Raw genomic sequence first — 20,445 nt, 5'->3', positions numbered from 1 at the left:
AGAGTGGTTCATTTTTTAATATCTTGACAAGTCCTCCTTTCTCATATAAAATAAGCATTTTTACATTATATATGTATGTATCTAAATACATATCTCCATCTCTTCTATTTGAAACTGTTTGCATCCTGCGGCATCCTGCTAATATAACCATCTTAGTATGGAAGTGAAGTCTCTTGTCAACAGACTCTCCTTTATCTTCACCTCCCCTCCCCCCCATTAAAGATGTTGCTGCCAAGGAGAGAAAATTACATATAATTCTCAGATTTTCTTCACTCACTATTTAAGAAATGTGAACAAAGTATGCATGGAGGAATCTCTGTTTATGCCAAAGCATATTTTTATTCACATACATACCTTGGGTGAAGCTTTTACGATACAGGACAATACACACACAGACACACCATCCACATGTTCACATTTCAGCAGTAATTTTAGCAAGATTTTCAACAGTATGGTATGGATATGTTGCACCTCCTTCATCCTTATTTTTACTTTCCTCTTTGAGCTATTTTGGAAAAAAACAAACCCTCACCTACCTGTTACTTTTAAGCCTGGATAATGGAAGATTATGCATCTCTTGTATATGTATTCATAAAATAAAAATGAAAGCAGAAATGTTTCCTGTATGAGGCTGCTATCTTGTTTTGTACGTGTTATGGTTGTTGCTGGCAGTTTATGAAAATGGTTTTCATCAACCCTTTTTGAAAACAAACCAAAACCAAAAAGCCACAACACTCTGAACTTAAGAGCATAGTCCTTACAGGTACATTCAAGACTTTGGCCAGGGGTGATTCTGACAATTAAAAAGAGCCCTCTGGATGGATTTTAAGTGGTGAAACAAACTCTCTTATTAATCATGGAACAAGAGTACTTGCATGTCTATATACTGCTTGGACAAGAGTTTCTTTTGCTGTCCCTGGAACTATTTCTGCAATGCGTGAGTGGCTAAAGGTAGGCTTTGGATCTGTGGTCTTCAGTGTGATAGACACAAGATGTTTTGTTAGGCTGAAGGCTTTCATAGCCCTGTGAGGGGAGAGCTGCCCACAGACTGGCTTGCAAATGTGTGATGGATCTGTAGAACAGATCTGATCTTGATGACTTGTCCTACTCCTTGAATCGCTCCACTGTGCTGCCCCAAAGGAGAAGGGGCAACAGGAGGGTGTCAGCTTAGTCAAAGCTCAGCTGAACATGGGCCTGAGTTTCTAATCACCTCATCAGGTGGTGCATTTGTATGTACTGACACATGACACCTCATGAAGCAAATCATACAGAAAACACTGGAAAAACGTGAGCTGCTTCAATTTTTCTAGACCAAAGGCAAATTATGAAGTACATAAGCACGACAGCATCCCAGCTGCAGTGGTCCTGTTTTAGGTAAGTATTTAAACACATTTCAAATATTCCTCAAGAAGAAGGAGACACAAGTATGCATTTAAGCCTCTGTTGAATGATTTTCTCTGCCTTGGGTTTGTCTTCCTGTGAGTACAGGGTGAGACACCATGCTTGCTCTGTCACACCTGTGTTCCCCAGGGCTGCTACCAAATCCCTCACAATTTAAGGAGAGGCAGATGCTCCAAGCCCCATTAAAACACAGATACCGCCCAGCTCTTTAGAGGTCAGTCAAAATGTTCCTTCTCTGCTTCTCTGTCTAGAGGGTGGAAATAGTGATATTTACTCCTCATGTGGATAGAGTGACCCATATTGTTGGTGAGGTTCCTGGAAAAACGAAAATACTGAAAACTCAGTCACAAATTCCCTGCGTCTCCCAGAGACTTTGGCATAATTTTATACCAAAGCAAAATGTCTGATCACAAAGTGAATTAATCCAAACAAGATACTTCAGTCACTGTGCTACCTGGCTTCCTCTGAGCTTCCTCTCTCATTTCCACATATCCCCTCCTCAAAGCACGACAGACCCAAGCATGGCTACATTAACCACATCTTGACCAGACTTCTTTAGGTAAAAATAGCCTTTAGCAAACTCCTAGCTGACTATTTTCATTCATAATAAAAGCAGAAGGTGAATCCCACACATCCATCTGGTACTGTTTGACTAAATAGCCTTGCTGGAGTCATGCCTTTGAGATTTTTCCTTTCCAGCTGAAAATGGCAAATTTCAAGGAGTTAAATTTCTTGGACAGAGCTGTGCTGCCTTGAAGCTAAACTTTCCTTCACCATGTGTGTAATTTTATTGCATTCATCACTGTAAATCTATTGAATTTGTCTCAGTAAAAATAAAGCAAAATCCCTCTCATCAAGTATATTACAGGGGAGTGTTAAGGTCAACGACAAAAGATCTTGGTTTCTGTACTTCTTTTTTAAACAAATGGTCTAATTTTATGTCATAAGCAGTGATTAGACTGTTCATCAAACCAAAGTGAGTCCCATCTTCTCCACCATTGCACGTGCTTGCCCAATACAGAGGTCAAGCATTTGCCTGTTTTAATTTGCCTGTATTGTTTCCTCTTTCTCAGCAAGTTAATGTTTTTCTTCTTTTAGCTTCTTTTCAAAAAAATAAAAAAGTTTTGATTCTCTTCTTTTCAGGTAGCCAAATAATTTGTTCAGAGCCAATCACTTACAGATTCTCATACTGTTGGCTTTAATTACAAGCCATTCTTGATTCCAAAACCAGCTTTTTTTTTGGCCGAAGAGACTGTATTTTTGGACTGTGCAAACTTGTGGAGTTTGAACAATTCAAATGGTTACATTTGCAGGATTTAAGGTGACTGGTAGTGTACCTGACCCTTGCCGTCAGCCATGGGCACACTAGCTTTTGTCATTTAAACCGAGAAGTTGCTGACTGTAGCGCTTCCTTAGCTACTTTCAGTGACAGGCAACCCACAAGCCACTCTTTGCAGATGTGGCAAATTGATTTTCAGTTGTTTTAGGAAATACTTTTTTTTTTTTTTTCCATTTTCGGGGAAAGCGTTTCCAAAAATGCCATCAGCATCACTTCCCAGCACCTCTTCTGAATTAATTTCACACCTGCAGCTCCTGTACCCAGCCTGTTCCCAGTGCCACTGACAAAGGGCTCTGTGTCGAAAAATAACACAGACACTGGCGATGGGTATGGGTGGCAGAGCTGTCCAAGCCCAGGGCTTACTCACAGCCCGATGCCCAGTTCGCTCACTTTACTGGTCTGTAGCTGCTCCCAGCTGGGCAGCCCTGCACCTCACACGGCTGTTGTAGGCCTCTCCTTGCCCAACCGAGGAGTGCCCTGTATGTGCTGCTGGGGCCACCATGTGCCTGTGATGCTGAAGGTGTTTTGAGCAAGCCCTTTGTGCCCAAATTGAGTGTGGGTTTGCCTCTGCTGATGTCACTCTCTTGGCTTCTCCATGGGGTTTCTGCCAGCCCCAGGACCATCGCTCTGCCGCCAGCCATCAGGCTGGCTGGGACTTGCAGGCTGAGAGGTGTTCCGCCGTGATGAGAGGTCCCAGGAGATCATATTCTGCATTTTCAGATACATTTTTAGGCCTGGCACTAGTGACATTTACAAACCCGATTCTGGGGTGTAAAATCTCCAAGAACACCCATGGTGGGGGGGGTCCCAAATTTCAATGTGGTGTTCCCATTCAGCTGGGGGATATTCCGGTGACACCAGTTTCATGTTATGGGGGGAAAGCAGAGACCTCTGGACCTCACCAGAAAATATTTCAGTGCTTGGCAGAAGTTTTTTAACTGGAAGATTAGGAGATTTTCTGATCTGTTTTGTTTTGTATTTTTTAATAGGAAAAATGATACCTCCTCCAATATGAAATCTTTTCTCTACCTGCTTTTTTTTTTTTTTTTTTTTTTTTTTAGTGTTCTGATTAGAAAATACAAGCTGTATATTATTTTGAGTCATGTTGGTCCAAACTGCATCTTCTTTCCCCCTCATCCCCTCTCCAAATCTCCAGGCTGGGCTGCTTTCCCAGGCAGTGGCTCACCCTCCACCCAAGCCGAGCAGCACAGGCATCACATGCATACTGCCTCTGCCCAATTTCTTGAATGCTTTCTTTGCAGGAAACTCCTCATGGATCTTTCCTGACTCTCTGGCCCCCTCCCAGGGCTCCTGCCTGGGCCAAAATAATCCAGCCCACTGCTTGCCTCCTCCTGGCAATCTCTTCTTTTTAGTTTTTTTTATTTTTTCACCATAAGCTTCTTCTATATTTTATCCTATAAAGCAGATTGGCCGTAGTCAGATGATGACACTAAATTGAGCACACACCTTTTAGCATATTGAATTAACTAGTCCTGTGCTTTCCACCCGCCCCATACACAGGCAGACGCTCCTCAGGTTTTTAATGCCATCTGCCCCATCAGTATACCAGGGTGGTTCCCATTCAGCAAGAGGCTGAAATGCCAGTTACATGCGCAGAGGAGACGGTGTTTCTCACCAGTGATACGGGGAGGTTGGCTCAGGGGACCTTGTGAAGGACCTTGCAAAGGACCTTGCTAGCCAAGCCTCCCTGTTCTGCTGCTGGATGGGCAGGGCTGGGGAAGGGGCACCAAGCCTCTTGCTCTGACCCACAGCAACTGACCCACAGGAACCTGCCATTGACAAGGCTCCATCCCCCACCATGCCTTGTGACAAATCTTTGACCACCTTGTAATTTAGTGGTGGTGATGGTGTTGTTAAAGAACGTGTGTTGGGGGGTGAAGAGCAGGAGAGGCGGAGGAAGGAGGAGAAGCACCACATTGCACTAATCTGCTTACCATTAAGGCAGCAGGAGCCATAAGCCTTTCACTCCTGGTGACATCGTGGGCCGGGCAGGGAGGGGAGACCAACCACAACACAGCCCTGGGGGACCTGGCCATGCTGCCCTGGCCAGGAGTGAGTGTGGGCTTGACCGGGCGTAGGCCTAGAACAGCCACACTTCAGTGCACCTGTGGAAACAAACCCTGTGCCAGCATGCCCCTGGGATATGCCTTGGGGAGACCGCCCATCACCCTCCTTCTGGCAAGTGCCAGTCAGTGATTAAAGTGGATTTATGGTGGTTTCTCCAAACAGCAGCATAGGGGGGACGAGGTTGACAGGGGTCCAGGGCCAAGGCTGCACAGCAGCGGTTGTATGTGGGAGGGAGCGAACTCTGCCTGACTGCTGGGATGAGTCTGCATAGGTGGGTGTATGAAAATTTTTCTCCTTAACTTTCCAACTGAACAGTGTGGTCTGGGCAGAGAAGCAGCAAGGAGGGGGAACCCCAACAGTGTTTCCCTGTGCCTGCTTGTCTTAAGGAGCAAAACTGCCCTTTCAGCAGGGAGGTACCCCTGGGAGCAGGAGGCACCAGGTGTTTTTGGGATGCTCCATTGCAGCTGCTCACATGACAACCTGAGCATCTACATGAAGATGCAGGCCGGCGTAGGCGTTTCTGGTTCAGTTTTCCCTGCAGCACACATTGCCATCAACGCTTTAGAAAGTCGATTTCAAGAGTGGTGAACAAGATCAGAAGACTCTCGCTCTCAATTTGGAAAGTCAGCAGTTTCAGGGTTTAACTTGTAGAGTGTGAGTGCGTGGGTGTGCGCTGGCTGGACTGGATGGGAGCCAGGTGCTGCTCTCCTCACAGTGCCACGTGCCCACTGAACCACAGTGATGAAGCACCTGACCCACACCCAGGGCCACCTTCTTTGCAGATGAACACTTGAACATCCATGTGGTCATTCAATAGCAATAATCATATTGCTTCAATACAAGGTAACAGGCACCAGAGACCTCTGGCAAGGCTCACAAACACAGGGTGCTGGAGGAGCATCTGTCATACCAGTTCACAGGGAGAGATGCTGCCTTCAGCAGATTAACCCCTTACTACTGTTACTAGCGACCAAGAGAGTCACTCCATTAGCAGGATGTACCAGTGAAGCAGATCACCACATAGTAAAGAGAATAATAAAAGCTTGGATCCAGTAAAAAAAATTTGGTCTACCCAACCACTTCTAAAATACGTGGGTGTACCAAAAAGATAAGTAAAACTTGTTGCTAAAAATAATAATGGAAAATGATTGCTACATTTGTCGTTCACATGTTCATGGACTGTATAAGCTTTGCAGGCCTAAAGAATTGAAGAGTGTTTGGTTGACTAATAATGTTAAATAACTTCTTATATAATACAATGTATCCCTAAAACATTTTTGTGGTTCAAGTATGCACATTTCTGGTGACTCAAGTATGCTATCTGAGCCCTAAAGCAGTGGTCAAGCACAGTGACAGCACATCACTTATCACTGCTACCCACTGGCGCAGCGGTTGACCTAAAACCCCAACATTTCCTTCCCCCACAGCCAGAGTTGTGAAGTGTAGGATAACAAACGCGACGTACACCATCTGCTGACGCAGGTCAGTCCTGATGCAGATTACAGCACATTCTTGCATCATATCGCTATGCTGGGTGATGGGAAACACAGGAAGGCCCTTTTCTTTCTAGGCAGATCTTTATCAGCTTAATGTGTCTGAGCTTCTTGGGTAGGAAGGAAAGACACTGAGGGAGCCTGGCCCAGGGGTTTGTGGTTTTACATGCTAGTGTTTTATCCAGACTCTTGTGGCTAGCTCGGTGGGGTGTCCCCAGTTTGAGGGCACTTCTCAGAGGGTGCCTGTGTTTGCCTTCCAGTGCAGGGGACCTCTCCTGCTGCTGGCTGCTGTGGACACGCTGCCAAAAGCTGCCGAGCTGCCACAGAACCAGCCTGGTCCTGGCAGCTGTCACAGTGCTTGGTGAAAACTCTTTGGGATTCTTCGATCCAAGAAATCAAGATTTGAGTCTCTTTGGGCCTTTCTTTAAATCAAGATTTGAGTCTCTTTGGGCCTTTCTTTAAAGTTCTTAGAAGGGCTGATGCTGCATAAACCCCCTCGTTTACTAAACCCAGTGAGCTGCACAACATAGCACTGGACTGTGCTATGTGAAGGCTCTAAATATCTGTTTCTAGGATTTTTTGTGTGTCACAGCCATGCTTCATAACCACGAAAAGGAATAAGTTTGAACTTCTATGGTCACACATCAGTTAATCTGGACTGAATCTCAGCTGGAAGATAAACCCAGTTAGCAGATGAGGTTCTTCTCTCTTCCCATCTTCTCCCACCATGGCTGCCTGTAGCTTGGCATGCAGACATCCTTTGACAAGGCACCACATCAGCAGCTTCCCTGGCTGTGCTGTCAGAACACCGTGTGCTATGCATGCATACCAGTGAGCTGCTGATGGTCCACCTACCCCTCGGCAACCACAGAGAACAGAGGGAAGTTTGTACTTCAGGAGGTCCTAGGTGCTGTGGGCATTGGAACCAGACCTGAAGGGATGCCAGTCACAACATGACACTCATCCTTGGAGGGCTTTGTGAGCTCCCAGTTGCTTTGTAGCTTACTGAGCATGGTGGCATTAGAGGTCCAGGCCTGTGCATAGCAATCTTGCCTTCTGGATGCTGTTCCCCAGCACTGACCTTCCACATCAGGATGGGGAAAGATCAGTGGTTTTCAGCTGTTTTCTGAGTATCCACCTGACATTGCTCAATGGAGTTCAGTTAGTGTTCCTTCATAAGTGAAACCACACATGCCAACATTGCCATATTCTGTCTTATAGGTTACCACTGGAAACACTATTAGTGCTATCTTCAGCTGATGGGAATTTTCCAGTCTTTATTTTCTTCTCTAAAATTTTGTATCGTAATGCCAAGTGTTTAGGTACCATGGCATTTTTTCCCCCCCACAAAACTGTTTTTTTCAATTAGTTAAAGAGCCAGCAAAAAAAAAAAAATATCCAACTTTAGAGGAGAAAAAAAAAATCTCCCTTTTCAGTTGGCTCTATTGTTCACATCTTCAATTATTTCCTTCTTTCTGCAGACCACAAATCTTGCTCAGTTAAGAGGAACTAGATTGATTTTGATCTTCTGCAAGTCTAACTGTAGTTATTCCTGAATTATGCCTGAACAAGTGAGATCAGAATTGGGCTCAAAACGCTGGTTCTCCAGAGTTTTATGATTGATGTTATACAAGAAACACTGAGTGGGTAAAGAGAATAAAGGACAACTTGCTTATTGCAGTCAAAGAAAGGGTTAGTGCAGTAGCTGCACTACATGTACTGCACTTTGGCTGTGTTGCAGAAGAATAATCTTATGCTCTCCAGCCCCATCCTGAATCTCTAGAGACAGTAAAGTTGCATCACTCTCAGCTGATTTCCAGGTTCCATCTGGCCCATAGTTGGGCCCGTAGATACTGAATATAGGCGCTGCAAGGCCCATCAGTCACTCGTCCTGATCTGGGACGTTTGACTGAACTTGTGAGTCTGAAGTCATGCCTGATTCCCCTGGCTTCCCAATCTGTTCCTCTTCCTTCAGCAGGTCAGGGACTTAGCTGCATGCCACAGGTAGCACTGTGGTGGCAGTCCCCTAGTTTCCTGCTTCTGGCTTCTGCTAGTTTGAATCCCAGAGAGACAAACCTGGTATAAATGCTGCTGTCTCTAGTCTTATAGTATTGCAAGTTCTCAGAACAGATACTACCCAAAGCAGGTGTCCCTGCCACTTGCTCCTGCACACAAAGGGGTGCACCTCCCTGAGGCGGTTGCATCTCCTACCAGGAGGAATTGGGCCAACACTGACGGCTGCCTTCTCCAGCTGTCAAGATCTCTGTGATGGAGAGCCAGCCTAAGCCCAGTCTGATCCCATGGCCTTTGCTAGCTTTATTCCTACTCTGCTAGCATGTGTGGCTTGTTTCACATGGAACTGGGATGCTTCAAAACCAAGCAATGATACATATTTACACAGCCTCAAAAAGTCCAAAAGTAATGCCGGTCAAGGCTTTAGTCATAGGTAGAATAATGATAAAAGATTGAACACATAGAAAGGAGCATGACCTAAAATAATTCTTGTGTGGTTTTTGTTTGTTTGTTTGTTTTTCCTTGTCTTGCTCTTCATACTAGAGGTTGGGTTTGCTCCTTATTTTAGGAAGAAATTATTTGTGAAGTTCTGTATGTTTGGTGGTTTTTTTTTTTTTGGTTATGCTGTGTAAAAATAGAAGTCAGCAATGACTATCAATATTTATTCATTAAATAATTATTTTAGAAGGCCCATAGCTACAGCACAATCTTTTCTCTGTATAGTTTACATCATGATTTCAAATGGCAAAAGGAAGCTTTGGAAGGAGTGTTCTGTCCAGAACTTCAGCCAGGGAATGCAACCTTGTTCCCAGATTTAAAAGAAGAGGGTGGGAGGGTGCCACTGCAATGTTTCAAGTGGCTGCATGGTGAGGAAAATGGAAAAACTAGTATTTCAGCCTTGGTTGTGTTCACTGTTTACTGACAAATCACTGAGTGTGATGTTTTGGTTTAACTCTCCTTCACTCCCATGTGGCTGAACTTCACAGGCATTACTGAAGTGCTTCTGTTCCTGGTGGTCTAGAGTCCTTCTTGCTCTGCCGATACAATTAAGCACAGTGGATCCAAACCTGCCCTGTTGGAAATCTGTGGGGCTGTGACCCAAGCCAGACCTGCCCAGCTCAGTTTATGCTGCACTAGACATGAGCAAAGGCCTCGCTGTGGAGCAACAGCCTCCAACCAAGATGCAACACCACCGTAAACAAAAAGAGATTATATTTGCACTACGAGTTTTGCTTCACTTTAAATTGCCACCAGAGATTTGTTTGCTTTATTAGTCCTTTCTTGGCAAATTTTTCAGTATTCTGGTTTTGAATGTGGGTACCTAAATTGTTTGTCTGGTCCTGCAGTTTATGGTCTCTGTAATAATATGCACTGCACTTTGCCATTCACTTAAAGCCCTAAACAGAAGACCTGAATATTCTGTTCAAAAATCTGGAAATTTGGCTCAGCCTCTCTGAGGATAGATTTAATAATTTAACAAAAAAAAAAAGAAAAAAAAAAAAGAAAAGAAAGAAGCGGGGGAAGTTTTGGAAAGGCCATGTTACACTGTCATAAAACAGTCTCTGAAAGCAAGGCAGTGTCTGCCACTGCCAAACAACTGCATTTCATTACGCTGGAACCACGTTTTAGCACTCAGGTGGCTTGTGTAAATACATTTGTAGTGCCCCACCACCACGGGCAGACCTGCTGCAGCCTCACCTTGCGTCTTTGTTGTTTCTGTCTGGCGCTGTGGGGCAGGTCCTTTCTGGCCCTGTGCAGGGGGCTGCTGCTCATCCCAGGGGATGCTGGAGGCTGCATGGGCAGGGATGGCTGCAGGCATCCACCAGCCGCTAATGCATGAGTCTGTTGTTAAAGAAGGGAAGTGAGGAACAACTTCTGCAGTTAGAAGTGCAGAGGTGATTTTGAGTAGGTAAAATGCCAGAGCTGGTGATGTGCCAGAATGGGTTTTGGCCAGGACACCACAGCTTAACACCTACAAGGATACAAGAAATTATGCGGGATCAATTATTTTGAGCACTTGGGGTCTCCTGTGTCGCCTTAAAGCTCTCCCCTCAAGCAGTGTGGCACTGAGGTGCAACATCTGGTCTGCAGTCAACACCAGAAAATCATCATTATGAACTGGTCCAGTGAAGACTCAGCCTGAAAACCGCAACCGAAGGAACCTCCAGCCCCACACTGTGCGAGGCTCTCAGCCCAGTGCCAGCTGATCTGGGGATGGTGGGGACTAATGGAAAACCTCCCCTGCGTGGTGCCAGGCGCAGCTATTGGGCCAGCTTAGTTACTGTAATGTGTGAGCTCCGGCAAGAACGTGGCAAAAAAAAAAGAGCGAGCTGACCACAGGCAGATTTCTTCCTAACTGTGTCACTGGTGAACGCCATAATTCCAAGCCGGAGGAGGGAGAACGGGTTTGTTTTTACAGGAAACCTGTCGACAGAGAAAAGAAAAATTTGAGCAGAATTTAGCAACTGGCTGGATTTGGCAAATAATTTCATCTGGAGAAAATAGCTAAAATAGTTCAAAATTGGGGGGGAACGGGACACACACACGACAAGAGAAATTCTGAAAATCTGTTATTTGCACATCCATCCTCCAAAGAGCTTATATTATACTGCCCACTACCAGCTGGCCCAAGATTTAGGTTGCCTAATATTTTCCGTTATAAAAGATTCTTTCAACATTTTTATTTTTTTAGAAGCCCTAACACCTCCATTGTTTGCAGCAAGCCCTTATAATTTGGCAGGGACAAAGCCCCTGGGCTAGAGAAGTGCCTTTTCTTTCATCCATGAAATTCCAGTCAGGTTTGGCTGGATTAAAAAAAAAAAAAAAAAAAAAAAAAAGTTAAAAATCACCATTTCCCTTCTCTTTCTTATGTGCCTCAAGAAAATATGCTGGCAAGCTGCCAGCCTAGTAAGTGAACGTGAACGTTCTCATTAAATTGAGCCCAGGTTGTCACCAAAGCAGCCGTCCAGACTCTGCTGGGAATGTCTGTGGGCTTCCAGGGCAGCTGCAGCAGCAGGAGAAGAGCTGTGGGAGACCGGGCACCACCCTGAGGAGTTTCCCCAACAGGAGAAGGAGACAGAGAGGGGAAGCAGCTCCTCATGCTCCTCCTGTCACTGATTTAAGAGACCTGGCAAGCCAGTCTCTCTGCCTTGAGGCTCCTGCCACTACTTCTTAGGCTGGGAAGAGTAGAGCCAAGTTCTTGCTCAGCCAGCTGTGAAATAGCAACACTAAGCCACACTCCTCTTTCTCCAGCACTTTGCTCTTCTCCTCAAAAGCAACAATCTTATCCTACTCTCCCCTAATCTAATTAATCCTTTGGTTCTAATTGTATCAGTCTATTACTTGATGCTGAACAGAGAATGGGTTTGGGTTTTTTTTTTTGCAGCACTGAAGAGGGTATAGTTGTTTTGGAAAAGTTTCTAGTTTACAGGTTGGAATGGGACCAGCCCAGAAGACAATGCAGGAAGAGATGAGAGCCCAGGAGCCAGACTTACTAGGGAGGCAGCTTCCAAACAGTGGTCAGGAAACAGAAATCGGACCATGTGTACAGAAATGAGCCCAGAGAACTAATGGGGGTGGAACGGGAAACGGGAAAATTTGGACAACGTTGTGCAGGAGGCCTGGTGAAGGTCTGGAAGATCTTAAATAGCCAATATAATCCACTCCTGGCAGATGAGACTGTATTATGAAAAATCAACGTTGAGTGGAATACAGAAAGATGAGCACTAAAGCAGAAAGCAACACAGAAATACATCATTTGGTGATCCCCTAGTTTAGCTTTTGGCCTCCACAAGTGACATTGGAAAGGATGGCATACAGAAGCTCTGCAGCCAGCAAATTCCTGCCATTTGTGAAAATCCTAGTTCAGTCCTAAAGAGCAAGAAAGTGGTTTATGCCGCAGAGTATCAAGTTTTATAAGTCTTCCCAAATCTGTTAGTATTAGCTGAAAATTGGATTAAAAGCCAAACATCACAATACACCACACAGAAAAAGTTCAGCTTGCCTGTGCAGATCTCTTCATTCCCATATATGTGTAGCTGTCAAGAGAATCTAGCTGACTTCTCAAGGGAGATCCATAGAAAAGCTGTTGGTGCCCATTTAGGAGGTTTGGTTGTTGCCTGTAGACAAGAGGGAGAGAAGAACAGATGATCACCTTAGCTCTGTCATCCTGCCCTTGCTCTGCTGGACATGGGTGCAAGGTTCACTTATGGTCTGACCCTTTGCTCCATCCAGAGATGGAGCACAGGGACAAACCACCAGCTAGGCTTGCCCCACAGCTGAACTTTGCTGAGAGGTGTAACTTGCTCCAGTTGCCATAGTGGACCAGGGCTATATTGCTTTTGCAACCTGTGCTGTTGTGTGCACAGAGCATGTATGCATGAACTAATGGGCTGGTGCTAACTTACCATTCTTTGCATGGCAGTCCGTTGTGCCAAGTAAACGCAGTGGTAAATAGTTGGTAAAACATGGAAGAAAGACTGAGTGGTAGCAGTGAGTTGGTGCCTTCACCTCTGCTTAAACATTTGCTTTACCCTAAAGATGGGTTTCTAAGATAAATGACAGGTAGGTGTTCAAAACTATGCCAAAGCTTGGCTTTGGTTTGATGCCCTTTTAGAAATAAAACTCCACTTTCACATCTGCATTCAGACAGAGTCAAATATGTGCCCCTCAAGGGAAAATGGCAGTTCAAAGATGGGTCTTGGTACTGCTTCCAATTTAAATATTGTGCATTTTCCGCTTCAGCTGGATATTGTATTAATTAGCATGATAACTTCTGGAGTGCTACTAATAAAACCTACATTCAACAAATTTGGCAGTAAAAAACATTGAAGCAAGCCTCAGCAATTCTTGAAGACACAATGTAACTATGAGTACCTGAAGACTCTTTCTTTGGATTGCAGGAGTGGGATAACTTGTCAGGAATGAGTAAATTGGAATCAAATATGTCTAGAATTCAAACTAGCTAAAGACGGAATAATCAAAACCATCAAAGCTTGGTGCATAATGGTTTGAGACAAGTGGTCCGGCAAATATTGTTCTAATATCATCTTAACCACAAGGGCTCCTCAGATGTGTTTCTTGAAGATGTTTAAGTTAGCAAAGAGTACTCATCATTAATCTTTTATAATGGCTTTTGGGAGCCACAGTTCATTTAAACATTTTACATTTTTATTACTTATGTATGCAGGGCAGCAATTAAAGCTGTCGTGGTCATATAATGAAGACTAATGAAAGCAAGACGAAGGCAGGTTTTCATTTTCTGTCAACCTGAATATCCATCTGCTTCTGCCATCTCCCTGCCCCCTCCCTGTCCCCCAATAATTTTGTTCGTTGCTTGAAAGCCAGCTCCCCGATCCCTAGGCATTTAAGCAAACACCTTCACAACTGTCCAGGATGAACTATGAAGACTAAGTGGTTCTTTCTTTTCTTACATGGAAGAAGTGTATCTCTAGCTAATCAGACAAGTACCGTAAAAGGCTCGGTCTTTCTCAATGCAGTAAATGTGAGTGATGCAATAACAACATCTTTATGGCATGTTTTCTTGGTCACTGTGAAGTAATAGTTTTGGAGGGGAGACAGGGATTAGTCACCCCACAATTAGTCATTGTGCAGTGCAGTGTGATACTTGAGAGATCTGTGTTTCAGAAATGCGGTCTTGCAACCATAGGACCTATTTTCAAGTACTTTCTGCTTTTTCCCTCTTTTAATTGGCAAGAGTTTGTAGAAAGAAAAAATATTCACTATGTTTAATGTGCTTCTGCACTCATGTGTCTCTGTTTCATCTTCATACACTCTTTTCTTTCCCTTTCTTGGGATCTGTGAACAAAACCTCAGTTCAGGAAGTGCCTCCATCCCAGCTTGCCTAAAGGGAGACTTCATCATCCCAGCCAGGCATCATAATGCTAGTGCTGCAGAAGGCCAGGGAGGTCATATGCATAAGGCCAATGCTCCCTCACATGTCTCCAGTAGCCTGGGAGCCCGAGAGGGGCCATTGTTCATTAGCACTTGGTGAGTGTGGAGGGGCTGATGGCTGCTGCAGCTGGTGCCCCTGGAGGGAGCTCTGTGGGGAGCTGGGGCACTGGGAGACATTGCCTTCCCAAAGGCAATTTATGGCTTTGGGAAGAGTAAAGGACAGAGATCGCTGAAGGAGAAGTCTCCTCTTTCGTAACAGTCAGAAACTTGCTACAGAAAATTTCTTCCCTTTGACTGGAATTCTTCTGAGTCAAAAAGGCAATGCAGATGTTTTGAAGCGTTAATCATAAATTTCAGGGGAGAGAGAGCTTAATGGCAGAGCTCCCAATGAGAAACAGCTCGATGTTTGGCCTCAAATATTTCAGCTGGTAAGATGTTGCATACTTCACTGATCTGTATATGGCAGCTTCGTGTCTACAGAACCATAGAATAGTTTGGTTTGGAAGGGACCTTAAAGATCATCTAATTCCAGCCCTTCTGCCATGGGCAGGGACACCTTCCACTAGACCAGGTTGCTCAAAGCCCCGTCCAGCCTGGCCTTGAACACTTCCAGGGATGGGACATCCACAGCTTCTCTGGGCAGCCTGTTCCAGTGCCTCACCACCCTCATGGTTAAGTTGTCTTAACTATTTCATTTTTGGAGTGAGTAGTTGCAGTCTAGCCTGTGTGTCACAGAAAGTGTGCTACGCAGCAGGGTTTGCACTAAGCACATGTTCATCACTGGTCCAGGCACACAGACCAGATCTAGTCCTCTCCTTATGAGATCGCGTGTTTCATCAAACCTCCCGACCACAGCAAGAACCTGGATCTTCTTTCCAACCGATCTTTCTCCCACCTCCTTGACACTTCTCTGTTGCCAAACTCTCATCTCCTGAATGTATTCCATGCATACCAAAGCCTGCTTGAATTTTGGTGCTGAAAGCCTTTCATAATTATGCTTGCACTGGGATAAATAGTTAATATCTTCTTGTTTCAGACACATTGTTGTCATTATTACACAAAAATGAAATCTGGCAAAAGAAATACAGAGCGAGTCATGGGCCAAATTGTTTTGACTTAAACCAGCACTGAAACAAATGAAATACTGTTTCATTTGGAAAAACAGCAGCTGTGTCTGTACAGTAACTACTGTGCTTCTCCAAAGGGCTTTTCCCACATGCAGGGCCAAACTCCAACAAATGTAGCTTGGAGTTAGAATGTAAAGTTCCCCTGAAATTCCCTGATAAACTGTTTGAAGATGTAAACAGGGTTACCTGATTTGAAATCAGCCGAAAGCAGAATGTCCTGCACCAACTATGGGAATTCAGGGTAATATCTCTGCTGATGGCAGTCAGGAACTGAGAAGAAAAACTCCAGCCCAAAGGACATGAGCTAAAGACAGAGCCTTGCTCCTCTACCCTTTCCTCTCTGTACATCATAATTTGCAATGATTTAATATTAGAATGTCAGCATTGAAGTGCAAGGAATTCTGTTTCTCCCCAGTCACAGTATGTGATAGCTGTACACAGCCGGCATCTTCCCACAGCCCCGGCGTGGTACAGGCCTCTCATACCAAATGCGTGCAAATGCTACGATTACAAACTGAACTGTTTTCTGGTATACTGGAGAGCCCTGTTTAGTGCAAGTGTGCTGCCTAGTCATCTTTCCACCAGTGATGTGGTTTAAAAGCTAAGCTAACCTGAAACAAAACTCTCTGAGTGGACCCAGCAGAACTGGTAACTGCCTGTGTAACTCGGCAGGAGTTTGGTTGTGTGGTGCTGTCCCGGGAAGCAAAGTCTCCAGAGCAAGAGCGGTTCTGACTTGCTCTCAGTGACACCTGTACAAACGCTATCATGTTTGGAGCAAGGACTTTGATGCCATTGTAATGGAAGTAGCATCTAAAGTGATTGTTATTTTAAACATGTGTTAAATTTTAAATTCTGATGGTTTCTCTGAGAATGGGATAGGTAAAATAGCTTGTAAGTCTCAAAGGCGAAGTTTCATTTCTTTTTGCTTCTCTGGTGGCTTTCGTGCTTTAGAGGGAAGGGGAGAAGCCAGTTTTCTGATGACACTTATGGACCTTATTTCCCTTTACTCAACAGGATGTGCACTGCATGCCTGTGTTCCTGAAGTTGAACACTGCACTCCAGCTGTCACTGAGTCAAAAAAATAAGGCATATCCTTGAGGCAGCTCTGGTCCTTTTACACAGGAATGATGCGGGGGAGAAAATCAAGGCAGATGCAATTAGTGAAAATAAGAAACTGCAGTGCAGCTTCTCTCTCTGGCTGTGTTCGTGCAGGGCTTAGCACAAACAAAGTGACCCCGACTCCTCACAGCTTAACAGAAGCAAGATCACTACAAGCACCAGGTATTTCTGTTAGCAGGAAGCCTGGTAAATGTCGTTTCCGTGCCAGCAACACCTCCTGTTGGCAGGCTTACTTGGCAGTCTCCAGGCACTGAAGCAAACACGCTGTCTGTTTTGCGAGATTCACCATCATTGTCATGCATCTGAAGAGAGTCTGAGAAGCCAGTTGTGGCCTTCAGTGAGAGGGAATGAAGTAGAAAAAAATAGAAGGAACTGCCTGAAAAAGAGTTGCCCCTTAGTTTATGCCAAACAATATGGAAATAATTTCAGAGTGGGTTATGTTTCACTTTTTAAAAATTATTTTTTCATAATATCAGTATATTTTAAGTCTAGGTTTCGCTTTACATTTAATTTTTTTTTCACAATCTCACTGTACATTAAAAGAATGGATAGTCAGTCCTGTGTAAAGAGGAAAAGTGGGGAGCAGAAGACAGAATGCAAAATGCATGGGAGAAGCAGGCACTTCAAACTGGCAGTTCAGTGGTACCCAGAGGGATGACAGGGTGACTCAGGTTGGAAGGGACCTCAGGAGGTCTCTAGCCCGACCTCCTGTTCCAACCGATGTCATCTATGAGATGGAGCTTCTGGGCTACCCTGAGGCCAGAGCAGAGGCAGATCACCTGTCATGAAGCTGCCTCATGGGGAATAACATGGCATACCAGATCAACCCACCAGCCTGTCACTGGGCATGGGGACCTAACCTTTCCTTCCTGTTTTTTCTAGAGGCTGACATGCCATGTGTTAAAGTGATTTAATTTAGCCTACCAGTTTTGGAGTAGCATAAGGGAATGGGAGTTGTTCTCCTGCAGCGAGACCAGCTGGCAGTGAGCTGTGCTCCCTCTCACCTAAGTCATGGCCATGCACTTTGACAAAGACCCAACTGAGGTGGTGGTAAGAGCATCAAGGGCTTGTGCAGCCAGAAACATCCTTGGTGTGCCTGGCCTACGATAAGCAGTTTTTTATACTAAACCCAGATGCTAGTAAATGTTAGCACCACGCACATACCTGGCAGCTGCTGGCTCTTCATTCTGTCTTCACAACATTAGGCCATTCTGCTGTGATCACATCCCTACACAGTGTCGCAGAGACCAGGGAAGCCACAGAAGTTGTTCTGTGGGCAGTGCATAGGCTTGGATAGGTGACCCCACAGCGCAGCATCCCTCCTCTGCCTGGTCTGGATCCAGACTGCCTCTCCTCAGCCCCACCTGCCCCTTTGCCAGTGGCTGCCCAAAGTCAGTGGACTGGGGCAGTCACCCTGGCAGTTCTGCACCCAGAAATGGGTTATCGCTGCAATACGCTAAACTTTGACTTAGAGGTTGTTTGGGAAGGGTGGGAAACGGTCATACAGAAAACAGACAGAGGAAAAAAAACCCTAGAAAAATAAACTACAGACAATGTCACATAGACACAGTGTCTGGGGCTGGCACTGTAATTCAGGCGACAAACAGAGGAGGGAGGAAAGCCCTTTGGCCTTTGGAGTAGCCCGTTATTTTCACTGGTACTGCCCGTGCTTTCCTGCCTCAAGGCATCACCAGAGCTGGCAGGCCTGCTTTAAAAGGACGAAGAGGTCATTTTTGCTTCTGCTGCCACCCCCATGCTGCAGCCAGCTGCTGAGGTGCTGCTGGGAGAGGCTGGGGACGGTGCTGCAAGCGCATCCCTGCATCAAGACCTTCCCTGAAGGGCTGGGCTGTCTGCACAGCTGGCTCCTGTGCCCACTGAGTCACGCCACTGGCTACTTCTTTCTTATTGCTTTAGCTAAGTCAGGCCATCTGCCCTGCCCTCGTGGGGGTACCTGGCAGCTGCTGAGAAGCCTGGGCTGTGCCAGCCAGCCAGGGGCTGGAGGTGCTGCAGTCCAGAGAACAGGCAAAGCACACACGAGGAGAACTGCAGCCTTGTATATCTGTCACATAAAACTCAGAGCCCCCAGTCTGGCTCTTTATCAATTATTAGCCTGCTGCTAAAAGAAGAAAATAGATTTCATAAGTGTGTTTCTGTTCCACACACCAGACAGATAGTCTGGCTAAGTGATTTACGGGTGTGAGTTAGTGCATGTGTATGTGTAAATGCACATATGGTTCAAATCCTATAAAGCAGAGTCCTCCCTCTGTGTGTGTGTGTGTATTTAATGCTTTATATTGTACATCATTCCTATTTCGTGTGTGTCTGTCTGGTTTTCTTGGGCAGCACCCGTTTTGTTTTTTTTTTTCACATGAATTGTGTAGTAGACGCCAAGAGCGTCTGCCAGCTCTGCTGTCCCAAAAATAAAAGTTGACACTCTTGTCCTAGAAACAGTTATCTCCCCAGTGTAGTCATGGTCAGACACACCCACACCCATCCCTTTCTTGAAACTGAGGCGGAATTTAATCATGCGCTTGGCTGCTTTTATTTCTGACTTAAAATGTCAAAGATTGAAAAGACTTTTTTTAAGAATGCAGAGGGTTTAAATGATCCCAGGACACCACACTTGGTACTGTAAGTGTGCACAAAGGAGTAGACGGCTCTTTTCCACGCTGGCAGCTGGGAACAGCTCTGCAGCAGCCAAGGACAAAGGTGGAAACAGTGATAGGATAGTCACCCTATCTTCTCTCCAAGTTAAAATTCCTCTCTTCTCTCATATATGGTAAATGAGCTAGTGCAATTTTCAAATTCCCTTGAATTTTGCATTTTGGTTATGAGGTTTGGGACTTCTCCTCTTTCCAAGCCCCTAGTTTACTCAGAGAAAGTAAACAGATACTGATTTCACCCCGATGATAAGTGTCACAAACAGAGTCTGAGAGGAAAAGCTGCTCATCTGTGAAACCAGTTCATGTCCCTGCCTACCAGAATAGCTGGGAAGGGTTAGCAGGAGTCATGCAGGTCATGTTGTCCACTCTTAAGTTATACTTGCCCTATGCAGTTTGGTTTCTAAGTCACTTGGCAGAAAGGTAGCTATTCAGTGTTGCTGCCATAGGTATTTCAGAAACGGTACTTTTAGTAAGAGGTGGCAATAGCCCATGGAAATGTCCGGTTCAGACAGGAAAACATAACTTAGAAAATGAATGGACAATGTGTTTTCCCAAATCACACCCACTTCCACCTGTACAATACCTAGACAGCAAGTGAAGTTCTTTTCAAGCAACAGTAAGTCATGAATGCAAAATTACTTTTACGACTGTTGTGAAGAACTATGACAAAATATATTCCTTCTTGGCTTGTGGAACACATTTATTTCTCTCAGTTTAGGTGCCGTAGTTTCAAGCTCCCATAACATGAAGACTCTTAGGCTATGCTAAACAGCCGATTCTATTTTTTCTCTCCATGAGTTCAAGCAACTGTAGCTAGTTTGGCATTTTAAGTTTCCAGGGCTAAATGATTCTCAGTTATAGGAGCTGCCCCACATGGTCAGAGCTGTGAGTGCTTTGAAACCAGGGATAAGAGGGAAAAGGACTCACATGATGACTGAAGAAAATTTTAAGTTTTTCACTGTCCAGGTTATTGCCAGTCAGGTGAGACCATTGGATATAGAAGTCACTGACAACGGAGATTTGTCAGTAAAAGTACCTGAGGAGGGTCTTGTGATCCTTCATGATGGATATCTAGTGGGGTTGTTGGTTTATTGCCTTTGAAGAAAAGGAGGTGTCTGTTTAAGCCTTTGGGGATAGCAATTAGTTCAGTGTTAATTTCAGGATTTTTTTTAATCTGGTGAGCATGAGAGAACAAAGCTTCAGAGCAAAGGGATGTCTTTTGTTACCCTGCAATACAATATTTTCAGCACATCAGAATATGCGCTTTAGCTCTTGTGCCTGTGCTTAGC

General features: G+C 44.9%; 1 protein-coding gene across 1 annotated transcript in view; it reads right to left on the bottom strand.

The window, feature by feature from the left end:
* The window catches only part of SLC66A2 (solute carrier family 66 member 2), a 559,480-nt gene that overhangs the window by 190,218 nt on the left and 348,817 nt on the right, over positions 1-20,445 (bottom strand). The window lies entirely within an intron of this gene.

This window comes from Streptopelia decaocto, assembly GCF_964273445.1.
Source record: "Streptopelia decaocto genome assembly, chromosome: 2".
Classification (NCBI taxonomy): Eukaryota; Metazoa; Chordata; class Aves; order Columbiformes; family Columbidae; genus Streptopelia; species Streptopelia decaocto.
The sequence above is the reverse complement of the archived record's forward strand: the minus strand, read 5'-3'. Positions and strand labels throughout refer to the sequence as shown.